We start from the raw sequence: 9,939 nt of genomic DNA, 5'->3' as shown, positions 1-9,939 counted from the left end.
TATATATATATATATATATATATATATATATATATATATATATATATATATATATATATATATACTTACAGTAACTGATGCAATGCATTTTGGGATTGTGTTCTTCATAAAGAATACATGCAGTGCCATCTATGTTCACTAGGTTTTGGGACGAGCTTAACTTAAAATTAATTTCAATTTCACCAACAGCTGCAAACTAGTATGTCCTTAGACTCATTTTCCATTAGCGTTTCAGTGTCAGTTTCTGGCGCACGCTATAAACGAATGCAGCAATATTAGCGTTGCCCGTTGACCTTGCAGTTGCCGTATGAATATGTATGTGCGCTTATGTCTGACGATGCAGATCCCAAGGAGGACAGGACGCTGACCCCTCTCCTACAGTAGCCGGATTTCAACAGGAGAGCCGGTCTTCTTCTCTCGCACGTCTCATTACGCAGATGTGAAGCTCCGAGCGGGGTTATAAAAACCCTGGCATGTCTACAGAACTGTAGGCGAACATGAGGAACATTAATTCATAAAACATGTCCTGCCTCTTATAACACACAGCAGCAGCATGGAGACCCATCAGCTCTAATAAGGTGCCACTGCCACGGGTTTTATAAATGAACCGGATGCTGTGTCCCTCGGTACGGCAGAGCAAACCAACTCCAGTGGATTAAGCCGTAATTAATCTAACATCTCTCCTTCCACTCACTCACTCTTTTTAATACACATGAGCATCTTCACTCCGGAATCCTCGCTAGGGTAAATTATGTATGTTTAGATCAGTGCATCTCCTGGACGTTAGTGCTGCGCTGTTTATACCCTTATCGGCTGCCCGTAACCCCCGTTGACCGGGAACCAGTAAAGTTCACTCCACAAGTGAGTAACATGTCCGGAGATCCCGGGGGGATCCGATTGGTGGATGCACACCCTGTATTTGCCCTGATTGGCCCTGGGTGGTCCGTGTCCCTCATTTGCATGCAAATGTCTCCACATTGTCTGATCAGATAACGGTCTAGTCTGGAGACGCCCAGAGCTGCCAATCTCGCAGATTGGATTAGATCGAAGAGGGCTGAGGGTTGGCTTGTTCTGGTTGGTTAGCGTGCCCTCCGGGGAGCTCGGGACGATGGTGGCGCCCTCACAGAGCAGCACTTCTGTCTCCGTTTCCTACTCGCCCCGTTCCTCCTGCCCTGCTACCCCTCTTGTTATGAGCCTAACACCAGCAGGCAGTGTATTAATATGTAGGAGATCAAGAGATTATTGATTAGAATCACTTGCTTAATATCCCCTTGTCTGTCATTCAGTACACCGAGGCTTCTTTCATGATTTTTTTCAGCCTCTTTTGGTGTCACACTATTTAAATATTCATGGCCTAGCTTGCTTTGTGCCCCTACTGCTGAATATCTAATTAAACTGTCAAAAGAAATACAATTTGCCCTTAAGGGTTAATACGAGAGGGGTCAGAAAGCACTGATCAGACCCGCTCGGGCCGAGGGGGTAATTACCTATAAGCAAGCGGTGTTTACCTTTCTCCCGTACCTGTGGCCTGGTGCAGGGGAGCCTAAATGAGCCTCGGCGAACTCCCGGCTGCCTTTGAAGCCTTGTCATGCCACCCTGAATGATCCTGATCCAGAAGAAAGACGGAGAAGTCGAGAGTCTATAACAACATAATCAGCAATTATAGCTGGGAAATGGGGAGAAGCAAGATTTTTATCTCATTAAAAAGAGTCGTCGTCCCCCCGCCCCCCGCCCCTCTCGTCAATCCTCGCCTCTCCCACACTCATTCCCTGTCACTTGTGCTTTCTTTTGAATTCAAATGATTCGGCTTTAAAGGTGAGGGGAGAGATCTGGAGATTTAATTCAGGAGACGAGAGCTTGAGCCAATTAGCAGAGTTCGCTCGCTAAAATATGAATGACATTTGCTCTGGCGGAGCCCTAATGGAGGGAGGCATTAGCGATATCGTGTCTCTGTCACCTTATTTCCCGTCATTATTGTTGCCTTAGTTCTTCTGTCAAATTACGGCCGCTAATTTCTTTTCATATTTTACGAGGCCTGTTAGCAAGTGTCTTTAATGAGCTACCAAAAATGACCCGGTGCGGCAAAACTTAAACGGGAACCGCCCATCGAGGCATATCATCAGAGAGAAAGTTAAACACTATCGTTCTCAGACGATTTACTGTATCTCTCGCATGACTCTTCACCTCGCTCGCATAAAGAGCCGGGATTTTTAATTCGCCTTTTTATGTGACTTGTTAATGTGCTCTTTTAGGGCACTCTTAATGCCTTCAAAATTTGTAGAATATCACGATAAATCAAGGCCTTGCCCATCTAATGATAATTTATCTCACTCATTATTTTTTATTCTCTCGCCACATTATGGCACCTAGTTAAACTTCTCTCTCCGTGACCTTTATGAGTGCGCTTCAAAAGTTAGTTCTCGGAAAAGTTGATCGTTCAAACTTCAAGAGGATTGGTTACCCCGACTAAAATGTTCCATTTTCTACACTGAAGTGGCGCAGCCAAAATCAGTATGAATCTCTCCCTGCTGTATTACTGTATCAGTTGGGGAAAAACGTGTGAGTAATTCGATCTACGGAGTAACTTTGGATCTGGAGGTAATTTAAAAGTATGTAAAAGCATAGTAACTTCATTGTGTGGCTTTGAGCTGTGACACTGTATAACATAACAGGTTTTCTATAAAGCAGCGCAGGTGTAGTTTATAGTATTTCGGCCACACGTGGAATAATTGGGTGAGGTGATATTTATCTTCACGGCTAAGCAGTTAAAGCCACATTGCAGGAATGGATTTTGACGTACAGGAAACAGCAATCATGGTATAATGGGGTAAAAACTAGATTTGCATTTCCTCAAGGAAATACCAGCTCTTGCTAAAAGCAATAGAACAGTGTTAACGTTTAAGTAAGCTTAGGGTTGTTTTAGGCTTTGGCATAAAGTTTACAAAAACCCAATATAGAGAGCATACCTAAGGCTGAAATGAGCTACACAACAAAGTTTGAATGTCAGTATGTGAGTGTTTTTCTTGATAAACTGCAAAGAACAGCTAGCTTTGTATTTGTTTATATATATATATATATATAACCAGCACGTTTATGCTGGTTTTCTGTGGAAATCTCATTCTTTGGATGTTTTGAGCAACCAGATTTCATGATAAAACGGAACTATTACGAATAGGCGTTTCGTACGAATTTGTAAGATATGATTTATAGGGAAACATACGATTTTTAGAAAAAAAGAATGAAGGTCCACCCCCTAAACATTACTGTCAGGGCGGCGTAAGCATATTGTACGAAAACGTACAAATGACATTGTGCAAATTCATACAAATTAGCCACTATTTCATCAAAAATTAAATAATCATGAATTGCCATGTGAGTGTGTTACTTTTAAGCATTTCCCAGGTTGTTGCTGTACAGTTTCTAAAGTATTCTAAGTTTGATTCTATAGTTGCTTGATGGTTGCTTGGTGGTTGCTTGTCAAAAAAAGGCCACTCCCAAGTCTCTATAATATTCTAGTCCCTAGATGTGGCCTTCATTGTAAACCAGTGTAAGTTTTTCGTCCATTGTTATGTCTACCGAAGTGAATTATAATTTTAAATTGTATTGATTAGAAAAGAAATAGCACTTTTTCTCAACAAACTGCATGATTTGAGGTATAGTTTATGTTCGTAGCACAAACATAAAAGGATTGTGTCATTATTCACACACCTTCTTATTGCTCCAAATCTGAATGAGTTTGACTGACTCTCTTCTGCACAAATCAATGGATATAGCAAATAAAGTCAATGGGGCCCAATGTTGTTTGAAACCCCTGTCGTTCTCTAAATGATCTTTTTTTGTGTTTCACAGAAGAAAGTAAGTCATACATGTTTGGAAACTAAATGAGGGTAAGTAAATTATGACAAAAGTTTCATGTTAAGGTGAACTATCCATTTAATAGGAAAAAACTTAATAAATAGACTAGAACATGGATAAATATGCTCGCTGTCATTTGGATGCAACTCCACATGACACATAGGAAATTCAGCAAGTAATAAGCCATTATTCGCAGATGTCAAGATTTGAACTGCAGAAACTGAGCGTTTCACATTTCCCCTGACATCACAATGGCATGATGTCATTGCATATTAACATGACTAATGACTATGTTTAAGCCCACTTGACATAATTGATCTTTTCCTGGAACGTTATTCGTATGAGACTTTGGGTATGTGAGGAATGGAATAAAGACACACAACATTTATGTGTCATTATGGATTCCAGCTCCATCAGTGACAAAAGAGCAAAAACTAGCTTTGATTGCTGGTGTGCTTAACAGAACTAATGGCCCCCAGAACGCCCTATTTAGAAGTGCTTAATTTGGCATAAAGGAACTGAAAAGTGTTTTTTCTCTCCGTCTGACATGAATTAAAGCCAAACAATGGCGGTGAGCAGAAAGGCACCTGACACGTCTGCACCTCTGCTCTTGCTCTCATGCCTCATCATCTCATGATGAATGAACGTCGTATTGTTACCAAACAACAATCTTCATGACTCAAGCAGTGTGAGATAGATGTTGATCTGCAGAGGGAGGTGGGATGAGGAACGAAAGCGATGATTTCCTCTAGTTTCCAAAGCGCCGATCGGCCCACCTGCCCCTCAGAAGCTCAGTGGAAGTTTATTGGGACTTGCTGCTATTGTGTCATCTCTTGAGAGGGCCGGTGACATTCATTGGCTCCCGTTGAGGTTATTTACAGGGGATTTGGTGACAGTGAAACATGCCTTTGCCATCCCTCCGTGAGCACAGTCCGACATGTTTTTAAGAGATGGGTGAGGCGAAGAGGTACATGTGCCACCTGAGACCGCAGAGGCAGACAGAAAAGTGAGACTAATGACCATGGGCTCCGAACACAATAAAACCCTATTTTTGACCCATGCAAAGTTTGCTATGAAATTTCCTGTTGACTTGAGACAGGAATTTTTTTTCAGGAATGACCCATATGTTGTGTGTAGTTTTATAGTTTTGCACCTCTAATAAAGCAGATGTGTTGCATCAGTGAACGTGAGATCGAGAGAGAGAGAGAATCTAGGCCATTCGTTAATGGTAGAGTCACCAGTAGGCCGTGGCTTCACTCTGCCGCCTATCCAGACATTAAAAAGAATTTCAGATATACTCCATTTCTTTGAGGATGCACTTCCTTTGAGATGTGGCTCCTTTTGAGCATATCCAAAGTGTTTTTCTGGTACACGGACCACTCCACAATAATTTAAGCCACAGTACACAGATATGCGTGCTGACCAGAATCAGCCGTTTGAAAGTGAACCTCAGACCTTTTTTAAAAACAGACTGAGATCAGTGGTAAACTGGCACATTATAAAACGGATAGTTCCGGTCCTTGATTCTGATTGGTTGAGCCGCGTTCAAAGCTGTTGTAAATTACTCTACAAACACACACCTTTGTTTACTTTGTGTGTTGCGTGGCAACTACTTTCTTGCAACCACAACTGTTTCTGAGGAACTACATTGTTTGGTGGAAGAATACTGTTTTTATTAATATCATTACGATTTATTTGCTCTGTTTTATTTTGTGAAACTTAACTATGTATATGGAATAACCGTTTTATAAAAGCAATAAGCCTCGCGAAGCCATGGTTTACAGTGAATTTATAACAGCTTAAGGGGGTTTTAGATTTTTTCTTAGCTGTTATAAATTCACTGTAAACCACGGCTTCTTGGGGCTTATTGCTTTATTTGAACTGTAAAGATTGTTGCTTGGTTAATATTGCAATTTTGAGCAATGCAGTGTTGTATAAAAGAAAAATTTGATATATTATTTGAAAAAAATGTATTGATTTGTATCTAAATGTATTGATACTAATAACATTTTTCAGTATTGTGACAATAGTTCAACTGTTTTCAGAAAAGTGTATGGTATGTGTGTATTTAGTAATTTTTAGTAAGTTGTAAATGAGAGAAAAAATGTTGGAGCATGTTTTACAAGAACATACTATTTCAGTCTTTCTACTTAAAATAAAAATCACATTGAATTCAAAGTGCTATTTACTGTTTCCTTGAAATAATTGTTTTAATCTGCTAGCAATTACAGAGTGAAAATTGTTTCCTAGCTTTTTTCAAGTAAATTCTACTTCATTTTTTCAGTGTAGCTTTTCGTATCACATTGCTTTCCTAGAAAGTCTCTCTTATGTCAAATTGGGAAATCTGATTAATTTTAGTGAACTGGTTCATTTGGATGGTTTATAAACGATTCACTGAAAGATATGAGTCACTTAGCAGTCATCCCACTTCTTTTTAACGGAAATTGATGCTTGTAGCGTAGCAGACTGCATTTTTAAAAGTGTCACTCATTTTACGAATAGCTTGCAAAGCTCCCCTTTCAAAAGTGCTTCTTCTTTTAGCAACCGAGCATCTGACGCTAATTCATCACCATATTCTTTAGTGATGCTATCATGCGTGCGTCAGGCAAATGTGACTCGCTCGTGCTGAATATCTGGCTCTTCCTCCGCAGCATGCGCCGCTAACTGCACCATATTGCAGAGAGGCAGGCAGCCCATCACGGACGTAACTTTGATTGACAGTAAGTGTGCATATGTGTCCAATCTGCTCATCGGGATACGTGCTATCGTCATGATCTTTATTTATGTGTTCTGCTGTCGGCACAGTGCGAGCTAACTGCCCATTCCACACTAAATTAATTAGTTTGGCAGCCAGCCTGTGATGGAAAATTGGATCCAATATGGTACTTCCAGGGTGTTTCAATGTGGCATTCACTGGAGGGTGAGACAGACTTCAGATATTTGGGTCACATGGATTACACGTCTACATTTTTGGATTTTGAAACGCATTGCAATTCATTCTCTACATGCATCCATATTATTTCAACCATGTGATTAACAAACGCAGACGTCCTTTTATAAAAACAACAGTCGTAACCTTGCAAGCACGCGGCGGCTTTGAATGAACACCTATACTGGCAAGGGTTCAAACTTGTGTTCCTCTTGAAAGGTTTTATCCAAATAAATAAATAAGCATCCTGGGAGAAAGGGAAAAGAGAGCGATGGAGAAAAAAGGGACTACGGAAGTGCTTCCATCCCGCGTTGTTGTGTGTAATATAAATCCTTTGTAGTGCATGCTCTTCTAATAACACGTCGGCTAATTAATAACTTCTACACAATTATAAATTAACTTCGGATCAGGACTCCGGCTTTGCATATGATTTCCTATAATCGCTAAAGCTACTGCAAAAACATGTCTCATATCAAGCGTAACTTTCTTATTTAACACAGACAGACCGGATTCTCATCGGGTTTAAACGTACAGCAAATTATCTCTGCTGGGACCTGGAGGGAAAGCCAAAAATCACAGCAGTAATTTTTTTTTATTTGAAATAGCATCCTTAATCGTCATTTTTGGATTCGTTTTTTTTCTCTTTTCTCTGAGTGAGCTTTGGTGGAATTAATCTTAATATTTTAATATTATTACAGCAGTAAGAAACGAGAAGAGCTGTCACTAATTCAACTCAGAAAAGCAGGCCTCGGCGTGTAGGAAATGATCATAGGTGGCTCTGCATGCAGCTCGTTTCCTGGCACCTCGGTGGTGGAGAGACGCTGGATCCATAATCAAACTCCTCTGTAATTAAAGGTGTAGAGAAAGCAGACGAGAGCGGCATGACATATCGCCTGACTCCTCAAATTCCTCTGTGGCTTTTCAAAGGATACTCCTTTAATATGGAGATTATGCTTATGTACTTGTCTTCACTTGAAAGGCGTTTTCCTAATTTACTTATTAATGACATGTAAATCTATTTATACTGAGGGCCTCAACTTTGAGAAAAAGCACCCATCCCGTTCGCCGTAAAATCCGTCGGTTTGAAAACACAGAGGGAGGGAGGGAGGGAGGGGTAGATGAGCCCGGCCTCCCATTCTTGTTCTGTTAAAAATTTATACAGTCCATGTTAAATTTATTAATATTGCTTGCTGTCATTCACTTTGCTGCACTCTAACTGAAATGCGACTTGACAGCAAGCACATTAAAGATGTATGTCATTGTGTTCAACGAAGATTAATGAAGCTCTGTAAAAGTAGCTGTATAGGAGAGACGGCGAGAGTGATCAGAATTTGAATTCGCTGAATTAAACAAGGCCCTAGCGCTGCACAGTTTAATACGCATGTGGGATTTTTGCGCAGTGAGGAGGTTTTGGGATCGAGAGAACTAGTGGTATGTTCAACTGTAAAAACGTGGTAAAAAAAGATAATAGCTCTGCTTTAAAATAGTGAGCTGGCGTTTTGCATACATGTAGGCAGCTGATTTCTAAGGCCTTCAAGCTTGCATGTAAACACAAATGCAAATGCTTGGCCTGTGCATTGCAAGCCTGTGCGTTTAATTGAATGTGTTTTTATTCAGGCATCTGGCTTAAATTTTAACTTGCTAAACAAGATTCTCTTCAGACTGTTGCTCCTTCAAAACAGCAATTGATCTGGAAGGGAAAACTGGTCATAGAAGAAGATAAGTTATTAATATACATTATAGTGCCTCTTGTGGAAATGTTGAGAATGCAATGCATACTTGGAACTCTCTGCATTGACATCTACAGTTCTCACATTAACTCACAATTGTTTCTAGGATAGTTGTTGTGTGTGTGTGTGTGTGTGTGTCTATCTATCTATCTATCTATCTATCTATCTATCTATCTATCTATCTATCTATCTATCTATCTATCTATCTATCTATCTATCTATCTATCTATCTATCTACCTACCTACCATATATTTGCAAATAACATTTAATTAGCAAATATTTTATTTCATTATAGTTTGTTTTCCCAGGTTTTAGAGGCACTTCAAAGCATGAAATAGCTTATATTTTGTATCGCTTTTCTCCATTTTAGTGAAATAGTCCATTTTTAATTACCATTAAATTACTTTAATTAATATTTTTCTGTATTGAACAGCATGGAAACCTGTTTCTTCCACCGGATGTTAAAAAAAAATAAAATAAAAAAATTAAAAGGGTAATTGCAATATTTTATCTCACAATTCAGAGTTTTTATTTATTTATATTTTCTTGTAATTCCTAGTGTATATCTCACGGTTTTGACTTGTTTTGAATTGTGAGAAAAATAGTCAAAACTGTGACATAAACTTACAATCTCGAGAGATATAAACTTGCAATTAAGAGAAAAAAACTTCATAATATAAAAAAAAAAAAATCATATTTAATTCATAAAAATATAAAAAATGATAATATTGTAAAACATAAACACACAATTGACAATTAAAAAGTAACAATTATCTTTTTAATTTTTATATTCTGTGACAGAAAAATAAAACAACATTATGAGATCTAAATTTGGAATTCTGAGAAAATTTTTAATTTTTCTTTATATATATATATATATATATATATACACACACACACACACACACGCATTTTATTTTATTATATTTTATAATATATTTTACTATATTAATGCAACAACTCATCCTGTTTAAAGCTCCTTAGAAACCGCAGTATATGTTGCTGCCTACCTTAGAAAAGAGTTGGAGAGAGGGGAAAAAAAGAGAGAGAGAGAAAGAAAATCCCTTTGGGAAGCAATAAAATTATTCTTCTGGCGTGCACTCCCTCAAATCATTAAACTCAAAGATTAAACACCCTCCCTACAAACAGCTGATTGTGTTTTTGCAATTAAGATTGCACTAGAAAATCAAAACAAAGCAACATTTGCTGTTTACTCAGCACAGCGAGTAACACACACCAGCATATTTTCATACGAGAGAGTAAAAAAAAAAGTATTTACAAAGCTAATTTGGTCTAACGGGAAGCAGCGTGAAGCAAGATGACCGGTATGAAGAAAGAGGGAGAGAGAGATGATGAGATCTTCAGGGCGAGAGGGCCACTCTTTCCCCAGTGCAGATGCATAATGCAAAGTTAGTGTTTCTAAG

This window comes from Sinocyclocheilus grahami, unplaced genomic scaffold, assembly GCF_001515645.1.
Source record: "Sinocyclocheilus grahami isolate Dianchi unplaced genomic scaffold, SAMN03320097.WGS_v1.1 scaffold41.1, whole genome shotgun sequence".
Classification (NCBI taxonomy): Eukaryota; Metazoa; Chordata; class Actinopteri; order Cypriniformes; family Cyprinidae; genus Sinocyclocheilus; species Sinocyclocheilus grahami.
The sequence above is the reverse complement of the archived record's forward strand: the minus strand, read 5'-3'. Positions refer to the sequence as shown.